The sequence below is a fragment of the Cygnus atratus genome, chromosome 10 (genome assembly GCF_013377495.2).
Source record: "Cygnus atratus isolate AKBS03 ecotype Queensland, Australia chromosome 10, CAtr_DNAZoo_HiC_assembly, whole genome shotgun sequence".
NCBI classification, from domain to species: Eukaryota; Metazoa; Chordata; class Aves; order Anseriformes; family Anatidae; genus Cygnus; species Cygnus atratus.
Genome location: NC_066371.1, coordinates 14,732,966 through 14,746,768, shown reverse-complemented (window position 1 = coordinate 14,746,768; position 13,803 = coordinate 14,732,966). Strand labels below are relative to the sequence as shown.

General features: G+C 46.4%; 1 protein-coding gene across 1 annotated transcript in view; it reads right to left on the bottom strand.

Moving 5' to 3' along the window:
• SFMBT1 (Scm like with four mbt domains 1) overlaps positions 1 to 13,540 on the bottom strand; it is a 77,642-nt gene extending 64,102 nt beyond the window's left edge. The window contains exon 1 of the mRNA XM_035546935.2: positions 13,426 to 13,540. The gene's annotated coding sequence lies outside the window, so the exon portion shown is untranslated. The remainder of the gene's footprint in view (positions 1 to 13,425) is intronic.
• Between the last annotated feature and the right edge of the window lie 263 nt (positions 13,541 to 13,803).

The following is a 13,803-nucleotide window of genomic DNA, read 5'->3' as shown; positions in this document are numbered from 1 at the left end:
TTATCACGGAACTGAAGAGAGGTTCCCAGTCTAGTGTGGACCTCAGGCCACACATCTTATCTAAGGTCTTAGGCACCAGCGTTGATGGGAGTTGGACTCCAAATGCTTTGAGAATCAGGGTCCAAGCTACTAAACTCCGGGAAGCAAGCGCTGCCATAGATGAACCAAGAGAGGACAAGCTGCCCCTGTGCTGCCTTTGGTTTCTCCCGCTGCCTGAAGCACTCACCCTCTGCCTGGTAGGACAACTGCTGCTAGCGTGAGACAAAAGCAGAAGGAGCGCTTCATTTTCTGCTTTCATTTCTTTCAAAGAAAAACTAGCAAGCTGAAGAGGCAAACTCTCCACAGAGCTGCCCATCAGAGCAATGTTTGTGTCGCATCCCACTGCCACTTACACCAACAGACATCACTCTTTTAGCATCTTCTTAAAAAGTGTTTCCCCTAGGAAACGAAATCAATAATCTTAAGCAACAGCAACTGCACACAGAAAGCAGCCTGCTTTAAGCGTAACACAAAAAAGCACTGTTCGTTTTGTTTTTAGCATTATGTGTTTTAATTACACCCCTTCACCCTCCTTCATGCTTTTTAATTGAATTTTCCTTTATCTTTAGAAGGCTAACTGTATTCATAAGAGGCTGTGGATGGCAGAGTTCAATCCTCTCAACACAGAGTCCTCAGACCTCCCACTGCTTTCCAATTTGCTTTTTGTTTTAAAGGAGTTCCAGTTCAGATTGGCAAATACATTTTTAGTGGAAATAAATGTGAATCTAAACGAGGAATATTATAATGATAACCCCAAAAATTCCTCTCTGCAACTGAAGGGATCCCAAAACCATCAATGAGCTCAAGGCTTAGAAAACTTCTGTTCGAGTGGTGTATATTGACAGGACACATTTATTTCAAATTCCAGATTACCGTACCTTGCTCTTTGCTCTATGTGTAAGATCCAACAAACCTCACTAAGACAAGCTGGCTTCAAGGCAAGGCACAACCGTTGCATCACCAACACGCTCACCTCCCTGACTGATGCCCTGATACTTACCTTTCCAAATGCGAACAGAAAGTCCTTTTCCTGCCATCATTACCTACACCGCAGATCTCAGCCACTACTTCAGTTCCACTGCCAGAACATCTCTTATCATCATGTCCAAACAGCAATAACAAGAGGCTAAAAGCACAGAAATACGGTTATTTCTCATCCTGTACAGACTGGATTACTTAATACACTTCTGGTGTTAAAGCAGCAGCTGAGCCTTTTCTGTAAAGTGCGTAAGTTAAGTTTCATAACAGGCTGAGAAAACATTTCAGAGCAACAAAGCTTTAAATGTGGCATTTTACATCTAGAAAACTGAGAAAAACACACACACTTGACTGTGAAGCCAGCATAGGTGTTGCTGGACATATTAACTCTGCGAAACTTCAAGCATCAACACAAACAATCCTCACAAAGTCCCCACATTTGATCCTGGAACATCTTTAACCAACCATCATCTTCAAACCTTCTGACTGGTCCCCAGAAGGCCACCTGTTTCCACTACAGCTCGTGAACTGTTTCTGCTTTATGCAGTGAAATGCTCTTTTAACTGGCTAAAGCTCCCTTTGGGTCACTACGAAGACCGTACCACCCTTTGGACTTCCAAACTGTGATGGCAGAACACAGCTCTCCCCCTTCTCCTTTGCTGCTACATAGGAATTAGGGCATTACGAGCTGTGCTCAGTGATGGAATTCTCCCTCTCCAGGCAACGTCACAAAAACATGGCCTTGCCTTTTGTTACTGCACATTAACCTATATGCTTCCTTCCCGCTCCTCCCTTTAAAAAGAACTGAAAGCTTAAAAAAATACAAGACAACAGCTTTCAACAACATACATTTCAAATCACAACAGGCCTAAAGGCCTAAGAACAGTGACAGCACAGGGTCTTAGTGGATATCTCGTAGGAACTGATGATGTTGTTATTACTCCAGCATCAGGAGTGATGCAATTACATGAAAATCTGTTCCCATTTTAAGACTTCTTTTGCACTTCTGTTCATACACAGAGATAAACAAGACCGAAGCCTAAGGGCTCAAAAGACAGAGAGCAACTAAAAAAGATTCCTCTATTTTTAGGAGTATGATTTTGAAGCTTGATCCTGATGACACTGGAATGTTTACAGTCGTAAAATGTGTTTTAAAATCGAAACAATTTTTTTCATTTTATTATTTTTGCAGCCTCCTCCCCCTAAACTTCAATGGATTCTTTTCATGCACCATTCTGCTGGCACATGCAATGTTATTTCTGTTATTAAATTTAAATACCAAAGAGATATAAGACTTTCATTCAAATTCAATTTCTACTTTGGAATCATTAGATGTGATTATTAAATCAGAAAATCTTCATTTCACAGTAGGATGTAATAAAAAGTGTCTCAGAAAAATCAAACGACACCCTCTTCCTGAAAATGCCACCTTAAAATGTCCTTTCCTGAAGTCTCCTGGATTTTCTTTCCCCAGGTCAATACTCTGTATCTAACTGTAGGCTCCCACAAGTTCTGAAGAGCTAGGACCACTAGAAATACTGGTATGTGTTGTCATCATGCACTTCCACTGGGAGATTCCTTTTTAAATATGCTCTTGATCATATGTGGAAAAAAATTGCTTGCTGCCTGTTTTTAAAAACTATCTTTGGTTGACAGCCAAAGCCTGTTTTGATTTGCCCCGTACATGTATTTAGTTGCTAGTAAAGCACAAAGCAGAAGTGCAGCGCTGGATGTAAATTACAGCACCTCACACCTAAGCGCTTCCCTCAGCTCCAGCTGGAAATTGCAGACAAGCACTGCCACGAACACTTTTAAGAGTAACGAGAATTTAAAAAATGACTTAGGTCCAGCTCTGTCGAATCTCTACGCAAAGCAGGCGCATAGACTGAGTGAAGAACCGGCCTAGAAAGAAATGCCACCTTAAAGCTTTCCCAGGCTCAGCACCTCTGCAGTACCACAAGCTGAACGCTTGGGAGGTACTTCGTTAGCTCTGGTGGTTGTGCAAACATTCTTCTACATGTGCAAGATGAAAAGTATGCTCTCCTTCACCAGCGATGGGCAAGGCCAGAAGCAGCGAAGCAGAGAGGCACAAAATGAACAGAAAACTGCCGAGGTACAGAGAGGGAACAAACGGACCTGTCAAAGCGCCACAGAAAACCCGCACAACTCAGCCACTGGTCATGCTGCTGGATTCAACTTCCCAGCGTGCTTCCTGCCTTTTACAGCAGAAATTCATGTGGGATACAAACACTTCGGATCGCAATATATTCCCATGTGATATGGATTAATTGCAAAATCCATGTTCTCCTGTGCAAGCCACGGAGGTGCCAGACACAGCGAGCTCCCCAAGGCACGGCCAAAGCGGCCGATCTCGTCTCCCACAGCAGGGACGTCGGTCTGCTCTCTGCCAAACCTCAGCAGTTACTGCAGACCTACTCAACACCACCACGCGCAGCTCGGTGGCTGGGTGGCAGCCTGGTGTACATAGCTGAATTAACAGTGTTTAAAAACACTTTACAACCCTGAGAAATTCAGAATGAGATTTTCTTAATGACGAGAGGCTCAGTGTTAAATTCAATACTACATGCTGTACAGCAGATCTAGGCACAGATACCTGGTTTCATGACTGCAACAAGTAACAGTTTCAATACGGATGTGCCACAACCCAGGCATTAAGGCCAAAACCAAGTTTAATGGTCACCTCAGGTGAGAAAGTGATCTGAACCAGAACAGGAACACCTAAGAAGTGGTATCAGCATTTCTGCTTTGTACATCCTCCGTTATCAAAATGAAAACTTTCTGAAATTAAGAAAAAAGGAGTTGTACACTGCAATTGCTAGAACTTGGAACCTTAAGAGCTTTCTGCATACAGAAACATTTTTTTTCGGTATTAATGCTGCTATAAGCACAGAATTTAGTTTTATAAAATTTTATTTCTCCTCCTCCCCTCCAAAATACATGTGTGAACGACCAGAGATTAACAGGGAAAGAATCTGTGGCTAAATAAACTCAAAGGCCAGCTCCTCACACCCATCTTCCCACAGCTCCTGACATCTGCTTCCCATGCCAGTGTACAGAAATACCTACCCAAGCAGAGAATATAAAATCCATCAGAACTGTGGCACCTTGAGCTCCCATTCCTTGTCTTCAACACAAGTTAAGGAAAGCAAATGTCTCACCCCAAGCCTGGGGCCCACAGATACAGCACGGTATTTCCAGAACCTGCTGCTGTCTACAGAGACTTCAATCATTTTGAAGCATTTTCTGGAAGATCACCCTATATTTTAACTTCAGTAATGAAGATGGGAAGTAATGACAGAAATCCAAGTCATTTTTCACAATACAGGGAGGACTAATGAGCTTATCCTGAGTTCTCTTCCTGTGATGCGGAGAAGTGCAGAAATACAAAGTAAGTGTGGCGCTTTAAGACAACAGAGAACTGTTTAAGCGATAAAAAATAAATGTTGATTGCTAAGAACTGCAGAAGTATAGTTGAAGATGAAATTAAAGCTAGAATAATAACGCATGGAGAAAGAAATAACCTTGCCTATAGACTGAGATCTACATTAGCAACTGCGACTCGGGATTTTGAATTGTTATGAGTAATTCCCTCAGAACATCAATTCCATGGTCATTAAGAACCCCAAGGAATGGAGAAGAAAACAGAAAACCTTGTGTTACAACTCTGGAAACCCCCAGCACACCTGTACCCTGACAGAGCACGTAGTCCTGGTGCCAAACAGCCACAGCACGACTAGAAGATGCACAAAGGAAAGGATCAGAGGCTTGCAGCACTTCGGTATTAACCGAGATCCATGTGCAGTTTAGTTTTACAGCTACACCAAACAATACCCACAGCCTGAAAGAGAGGTCCTTCCCAGTCCAGCACTACACACGCACAAGACATGAATAGGCTTCGGTGCCTTCTGCACAATAAAACCGTTTCCTTCTTTGGGCTCAACAAAGCGACTAAGGAAGGGTACAACAGGGCCGTGTAAAATCATAACTAGTACAAAAAAGAATAAGGAAAGGTTATTCACTATTTCTCCTACCACAAGAACCAGAAAACAAACTGCAGCACCTTGTCACGCTGTACATAATTAAACTGCAGACTCATAATCACAGGAAGCTGTGGATTCGGAAAGGATTAGACCAACTGACAGCGAGCAGGTCAAACCGCTGGTTCCTACACAGCTACACGCCCGTGTCACCAACTGCAAGAAGGACCCTTCACTGCTTCTGATCCTCATTTCAAAAGGTTTCTGAGGTGAGACACGGGGCTTGGTGTCCTACTGATCTGACATGCTGCGGCAATTGAACGTAAAAGTTCATCGCAACTTCAGCTAGACTTGAAGGCGCTCGTCCTCCCACAGCACACAGAGCCTTTTCAGCCCCCTCCGACAGCTATCAAGCTGCTGTTTTTCTTTCAAGCCCCACTACTCAGGCAGGACCTTGGAAGGGTTAGTAATTTTAATACATTAAAGTGGATTTTGCTGAGCAGTTTGTCAGAAATCAAGTTTTTGCATTGTGGTAAGACAGATCTCTCCCTTTTGAGCAGAAAATAAAGAATTCATACACCACTTGTCTCTGAAACCCAAAATACACAGCTAGTTTCCGAGAATCTCCCAGGCTGGCCACTGCAACCAGCGTAACACAGCTGTATGAAAAGACACCTAGTTAGAAACATCAGTGCTGCTCTTTTTCCATTAAGATGCCTCCAGCAGTTGAGAGGCAGTTGTTACATTAATTGCTTTGTTATATTATATATCATTCACATTCCCATCTAAGAATGATCAAGACTGACAAAGCATGTTTTGATGCCACCATCTACGTAACAGCACAAAAGAAAGGCATTTCTGAAGCACGAATTGCTTTAAATAAAAGCCTATTAAACTATGCAATGCTGCAATTTCTCAAGAACCTAAAAATTGTTCCCAGTAAGATTCAACCACTGTTCGGAAACAAAGTCGAAATGCAAAAGATTAAGCCTGAGTACTTGAATAAAATTCTCCCTTTCCTATAAAAAAGGTAATTTCTGTATTTCTTACTGGATAATTCTAAGAGTTATAATTTACGTCAAGATGCATTTAGATGGAAATTGGACTACAATTAGTAACAAAAACTGCACATTCATTTTACTTAGCTAAGTAACATTCGCACCTTAGAAACATATACAAAGAAAACAGATACAAAGAAAACAGTATTTTGGTTTTCCATTTAAGACAGATAAAGATTTAAAACAAGAAATAGCAATTGCAATTTAAAAAGTTGATTTTTTTTCTTGTCACCTTGTCCTTTCAGATATTATTTTCCTGTCTCCATTCTGTACCCAGGCTGGAAGAATTAAAGGCCATCTTCCCAGTTTTTTCCGTTTACAATCATTGTCTCTTACTTGAAGAACTGGTTGAGAAAACAAAGCCAAATGAACCAACTGTTGGCCGTAATCCCTCTACACTTGCAACTAGGCTGGAATTATCTAGAATTGGCTTATTTTCACAGTAAATGTTGGATTCAAGTACTTAGCCAAGCCACTTCCCCAAAAACACTGGTTTTCATTAAGAGGAGTGAGAAATACATGCTTCAGTTTGCACAAGAGTAAGTTCAAAGAGTAACAGTTGGCCACAACAGCAGTGGGAATTCAAAGTTAAGTTCCTCCCCCCTCCCTCAAACCTCTGCAAGAAGTTTGACAAATAACTGAAGACATAACATGATCACCCCAGAACCTTTCAGCCGCTGGATTGAGAAGCCTAGCTGCTAACTTGATCAAGTCTTGTTTTACAAATACAATGGAGAAAACTTCCCTGAAAGCAGGGAAGATTTTCATATGCCTGTGCCCATGGTCACATTCATTTACAAGAGCTGATTAGTTCTGTTCAATTGGCCAATTAGTGCCATATATGTAACACTTCTGACTGATCCTGCACTTTCATTATTTCTTAGGGCCATTAGTTTAACTCTCATGGTAACACTTAAAACAGCAACGAGCAGAATTAATCCTAGAATAAACCACTGCTTTCTTCAATAATTTCTCTTTTAGGATGTGCGTTATGCGAGTGATGTGAGTGAGCTCCGCTGGCCCAACTGCCGGAGAGCACCCCATGCCTTCACCCTGCCCGCCTGCCAGGCGTTTTCTACCCGGCCATTTCTTTACAAATCGTGTTGGACAGATCTCATCACTTCTATTACAACACCACTAGATCGGTTTACTACTTAACACGCGATCTGGGGAGTATTTGGAACTAGATGCTGGGAAAAAAAAAAAATACTAATCCACATGAGAGAGAAAGCCTGTCTGTGTGTATCATCGAGCTCCAATAGCATTTTTCAGTCCTGCCTGGAACCTCCACAGCTTTTGCAGCACCACCTCCTCACTCTCAGGGCGATGTCAATGGGCACAGGGGCCAGCGGCGGCCTCCCTTCATGAAAATATGCCTTGACAAGAGAGAAAGATAGTTAGAAATAAACCACCCTAGTTTCAGACAAGACTTTACAGTATTCTGTAACTTGAATTTCCTTAGACTTAAGATATATTTTATGATTTCAAGATGATTTTTTTTTCTTTTTACACCAGAGGCCACGGCTCCCCATGCATTGAGCAGACAGCACATACAAGCAGCACGTGTGTGCACGTTATCACAACTCCCAAGGAGCCAGGGATTCCTAGAAGTATTTCATTCAGTCCAGCTACAGATAGAAAAAAAAATCCCAAATAAAAGGTAAAATCTTACATTTAGACATATTCTCACCATTCAAGAGACCAAAAAACAGGCAACAAATGCCAGGGCATCACCTACTGCAGTACGGAGAGGCGAGACACCCACAGGACTCACAGAGCCATTTGTAATAAATGCGCACAACAGCATTAGAGGGGAAGTGCATTCACTTCCTGACTTGATCGGCTTCTTCTGGAAACAATGACAAATCTGAAGGTGCTATTTATGGCTTTCTCTCACCCATCCCCAGAAGAAATAGAGACTACAGCCTCTAAATACATCAAGAGGAGTTCATCTTCTCCCATTCACTTGATATCTACTTCAATATCACAGCTCCAGTCCTTTACATCCTTGAAAAAGATTAAGTGACAAACAGTGAAACCCTGCAGGGTTCCCCCCCACCACCATTACTTTCATCCAATGACCCAATTCCGCAAGACAGAGAACCTCCCGAGGTATGCTGAGGGCCCTCGAGTTCAATCAGCCAAAATGGGAGAGGAGGTCACTCAGCCCTGCACAGAATTTATTCTTTAAAAAAAAAAAAAAACAACTCCAAGACACATCTCCTCTACCTCTCAGTACTCGCAGAGAATCTCAAAGCTGGTTGAATAGCCACATCATTTTTAAATAGCATCAAATTCCACTAGTCTCCTTCCCAACTCATCTATTTGAAGAAAGAGATCATTTCTGTAGCGAGGAGTGTCCTCGAGTGTAACAGCAAATAAACCACTGTAAATGAAGTGCCACAGCAGTGTAAATATTGACCTTGAAAACCAGCAAGCTGCTCCTCACGGTGACTCTAGGGACAATAATCCCATTTTAAGTGTCCACATAATCTCAAGAAATTGTTCAGATTAACTCCGTAACTAGCAACTCACCTGACCTGTAAGCATCTGCAACTGGGTCCAGTTGCCAACTGTGAACGGGTGAAAAATGCCCAAGCGAACCATGCAGGGCTCCCGCCCCCGTTAAGTGAGGGAAAACCTAGTAGTCAAGAGCTGTTTACCAGAAGTCATCTGTGCAGCAAGATGTTAGTGTCATTTAAGACCGTCCTGTATTATAAAAAAGAGAACCTGGAAGAGCAGAAATCCTAGTATTGGAGCCAGGCATCTCCAGAAGAGACAACAGTTTTACTGCAAACACGAAGTCCTCTTACTCCGGGTTTTAACACTATTGTTTACCTGGTTTCCCCAGGAAACAAGGCTTGTCATTTGAAGTGCCTGCATGTACAGTTTTCTACCTACTCTCTCATGGCTCTTCATCAGAATCAGTAAACTAAATATGACAGAGGGGCAGGGGTCTCAGTGAGATTAAAGTCCTGCAAGTGTTGTACCAGAATGCTTATTTTCAGAAGAAAAAAACAAAACACTATACATCACAGTCTCCAGTGAAAGAAAGATGAATACAGACACTGCTGAGAATCCCGAGGAATTAAGAAAGGATAAAGAGGGGGAGACAGAAGAAGAAAGAGTCCTTGGGAGCAGAGCTTCGTCAGTCCTCTGGCTCACGGGCCACATTTGTTTGCACAGTTCCCAGTAAAATGCTCCTCACCAGCGTACGGGGTGATAACACAGTACTGTCCCAGCACACCGAGCAGAGAGCTCCCCCAACTCTCAGCGCTTTCCATCTTCAGCATGGTTTTAAAGCATTCACCTAGGGCTCTGTAACTACCAAGCAGCTTTGTGCTAGTTAAAATACACTAACTGCCCAGAGAAGTGGAAAGTTATCTGGAGAGTCCCAACTCATACACAGCGTATCTTGTTCCAGCCTAAACTGATGCCCTCACTTCTCATAGAGGAACACTGAAAATACTCAGGCAACTGACTGCCCTAAGATATGCCCTAGTATGCGGCGTAGAATTCATGTTGCAGTACTTCAATTGTACAGCCGAGCTCTCACTAAGTACACTTCAGAAATACAATCTCATCCTAAGGTATGAGGTTATTAAAAATATATATAATAATAATAATAATAAAGACCTCTCCCATCGTCACCGCCAAACCATAATGGTAGTCAGCAAGCCCAAGAAAAAGAAGGAAAAATCAGAGTGGATACAGAGTTAACATGAAACGTTATGTGTCTTAACGTGCATTGAATCTTTTTTTTTTTTTCCCCAAAAAGCATTCTGTTCTACCAATGGCAAGACCATTTTAAAATCAAATGAGCAATAAGTAACATCTTAATGCTTCTTTCATAGGCTTTATCCATATAAAGAAAATTGAGCAGTGGAAAGAATTATTGATTAAAGTTCATCAAAATATATAATTACATGAAAAACACCATTACACTAATGAGTTTTTTTAATGTAAAAAGGTATTAATATATAATTAGAATAAAATTTTACTTTCATTTTCAATTTTTGCTACATTTAGAGAATGCAAACTGCTACCTTTCCCTTTCAGGATCTTGCATATTAACACAACATTCCCCTTCAGCACAATTTCAGCAAGCATTTGTATAAAAACAACAACAAAAAAAATGAACTCCCCCCCCCCTTACTTCATCTTCTGACTTTTCAAACACGACAATAATCTCGGGAGAGGAAAAAAACAAACAAAAAAAACTTTAGAGGGAAACACCACCCACCTCAAACCTAAAGCTATGACCCCAAAACTGAACACCATGTCCCAAAGGCAGCAGGAAATGGGCACAAAGCCAACTCCACTACCAGTGGCAACGCATCGCTGCGCGAAGCTGCCAAAACAGAGGCGACGCACACTGTCTGCTAAACATCGAGCAGGACGCGTCTGATGGACACCGCCAAAGAGAGGTGCTGTAGTTCCAGAGAGCACTTGTAACTTACGTAGGCTACGTGGTTTTCAGTCGCTGATCAATCCACAAGAAACAGAACTGCATATTTAAAAGGTCAAGAAACCAAACCCCAAGACTATTCTGTAATGCTAAGACTACCACGTTAACGCAGGGACAAGGTATGTAGTGCAAAACCTGTGTTTTTAGGTGTTGAAAACTCTCTCCCCAGAACTCATCCCTTACTAAATGCCTCCCAGATTTCAATTTCTCCTGCACTTACAAGACGCAGTAGTGAATTTAACAGGAGTCAGTTCACTGTCAATGTGTTCGTGTAATTAAGCTGCCAGGTGTCTGAAGTGCACCACTCGAACACAATTACTGAAGTCCGGCCAGCATAAAGTGACTGCGCTGATGTCTGCAGCACTATGCCATGGCCAAACTTCGCAAACGGAAGCATGGTAATGATCTTCAAGTGACTTGCTAAAATAAATAGAGTGGATTCAAAAAGTACACACGACAAAGGTTTAGCTCTGGAGCTGTCACAGGTCTGCCGTGGAACAACACACACAGAAAAACCCCTACATAAGGTAGAACCTGGTACAGAAACATGCTATGGCAAAGATGTTTTTGCAGTATTCCTTAACATCTTTGCCACAAGACAGTGGAAGAGGTTCAGAATTTAAAGATCCCAGCACGCAAACTGTGTGAGTCTTACACTTGACCTACCTTTCTCTCCCACACAGCAATTGCTCAGGAGATTTGCCAGGTAAAAGAATCGGGTAAGTTAATTCAATACTAGCAAATTAATAGTGGAGGGGAAAAAAACTGCAAAGGAAAAGCCATGCAGATCAATAATCGCTACGGTCTGACACTGTGTCTCAGCTATCTTACGCTGCCGCCTCCCATGGAGAATGTGCATGCCAGCTTTAACTCAAGGGGTTGCCGAAGTCTCCCAAAGCAAGCGCCCAGCCGAAAAGGGAGCCAAACACAAGCCAAGCCATTCTCCCAACTCTTCCACCTTCAGCCTTAAGTATGACTGACAAAAAGGGTAAAGTGAGGTCTCTTGGTTTTATTCAGCTGTCTGGCTTGCCCAGGTATCGTTTTCCCACTAATAATGGTTCTGGGAAGAACCAGATTTCACTCTCTTCAGCCTTCAATCACAGCAACAATTTGCAAAGCAAAAGTAAAAGAGGAAATGGCTGAACTGAAGGCAGGAAGCCCACTAAGTCTTCTTCCTACAGATGATCCTCTAGATAGATAGATGCCTTCTTACTCTTTTTTTAATTGTAAAATCCATGCTTGTAATAACCACCACACAGGAAACCCACATTTTTCCACAGTTAGCTGATATATTTTCATTATATCATTGATTTACTCGGCCCTGAAAGCTGGCTGTTTTGAAGCAGTAATCACAGACCTTACCCAGAGCAGGACTCTGTCCCGCTGGGTGCTGCAAGTTACAGCCCCCGCTCCAGCAACACCATGATCATTCCCCACTGACAACTTTTTCCTCTTACAAATCAGATCTTTCTGACCAGTCCACATCTGCTGTGACCCCTGAGTTGCAAAACCCAGGTATTTCTGAAGTTACAAGAGAGGTGCTCAGCTTCTTCTGCATGACTTTTGCCCGGCGCACCTTCCCTTCTACCCACCGGGAAGGTTTTCTCTGGTAACCTCCCAGGCTGCTGACAGCGGCCAGCTCATGAGCAGGAGGGAGCGGCGAGGAGCCAGCCAGGTAGGTAGGTAGGTAGGTAGGTAGGTGGGTAGGCCTTCTTGCTTCGAAACCTCTCCTGCCCCGATCCTACCGTGGGAGCGGGTAAAACTGTCAGGCGTAAAGGTTACCGTGCAAAGCCATTTTATAACGGCAACAAGTTTCTGCGAGGAGCTCTAATTGCTCTGCTAACGCACACGTGCGTGCCTGTGAACCGGGCGGCGCTGGCCTATTTCCGAACAAGCGAGGGCCTTGCGGAACCATAACGGTGAGCGGAGTTGGGAATTCACCATCCGCTGCCCGCGTTGTTTTCCTTCTCCTTTCATTATTTCCACTGCGGCCGGGGGGCAGAAGCCTCAGTGACAAGTTTGCAGGAGCCGCGGACGGAAACTTGCCGGGTGCTGCCGGGCGGGCATCCCGCCGCCGCCCGCCGGGCGCCCAGCACCGCTCCCGTCCGGGAGCCCCCGGCCGGCCCCGGGACCTCGGCGGCCGCCCCGGCGGCGTCGCCGGCGGCCGCCCTCAGGTGCGGCGGCGGCGGGCAGCGGCTCCGCGGGAGACAAAGGCTGCGGGGCCGGCCGAGGAGCCGCCGGGCGCGGCGCGCACACAATGCCGGCCCCGCGGCAGCGCAGGCGCTGCGGGAGAGCCGCGGGTGCGGTGCGGGGGCGGCGCCCGCCCCCCTCCGCCCGCCCGGCCCGGCCCGAGCGCGGCCGCCGGACGGGGAGCGGGGAGCGGAGCCGCGGGCGGGACGCGCCGAGCGGGGCAGGGCAGGGCAGGGTGCGGGGCGGTGCGGGCGGTGCGGGGTTTGAAGGTCCCCTCCCACCGCCATTTTGGGGAGGGGGGGGGGAGAGCTCGCCCCCCCCCCCCCCAAGCCGGGGCCGCCAAGTTCCCGCGGGGCCGCCCGGGAGGGCAACTTCGGGCCGGGCGCGCCGCGGGCCCCCGCGGGAGCGCGCAGAGTTGCGCGCGGGCACTTGCGCGGCGGGGAGGCGGCGGCGGCCCCGCGCATCGCGCCCCGGCGCGCCCCCGCCTGCCTCTTCCCCCCTCCTCCCCTCCTCCTCCTCCTCCTCCTCCTCCTCCTCCGCCGCCTTTTTTTTTTTTTTTTTTTTTTTCCCCGCATCCAAACTTCGGGAGCCCGGAAAAACCCCGGGGGCCCCGCGCCCCGCCGGCAAAACGCCGCCAGCAGCTGCGCCTGGGGCCGCTCCGCCCGCGCCTGCCCGCCGCCGCCCCCCGCCTCACCTGCGGGGAGTTTTTCCAGCCCCCGCCGCTCCCCGGGCTCGGGCTCCCGGCGCTCCGCTCACCGCCTCATTCCAATATGGCACGGCCGGCACGGCGCATGCGCCCGCCGCTGCTCCCCCCGTTCCCCCCCCCCCCCGCCGCCCCTCCGCCCTCCCCTCCCCTCCCGGCTTTTCGGGCGCTCCGGTCCCTGCCGGCCCCTCCCGCCCCCCCCCGGCCCGCCGAGCCCCGCTCCCCGCCCGGCCCCGCGGGGCTCGCCGCCGGCCCCGCCCCCGCCGCGCCGCCCCGGGCTCCTGCCCCCGGCCACCTGCTCCCGCCGCGCCGGGGCCGGGCGAGGGCTCGGCCGCCGGTACCGGGCCCCGCCTGGGGCAGGGGCGCAGC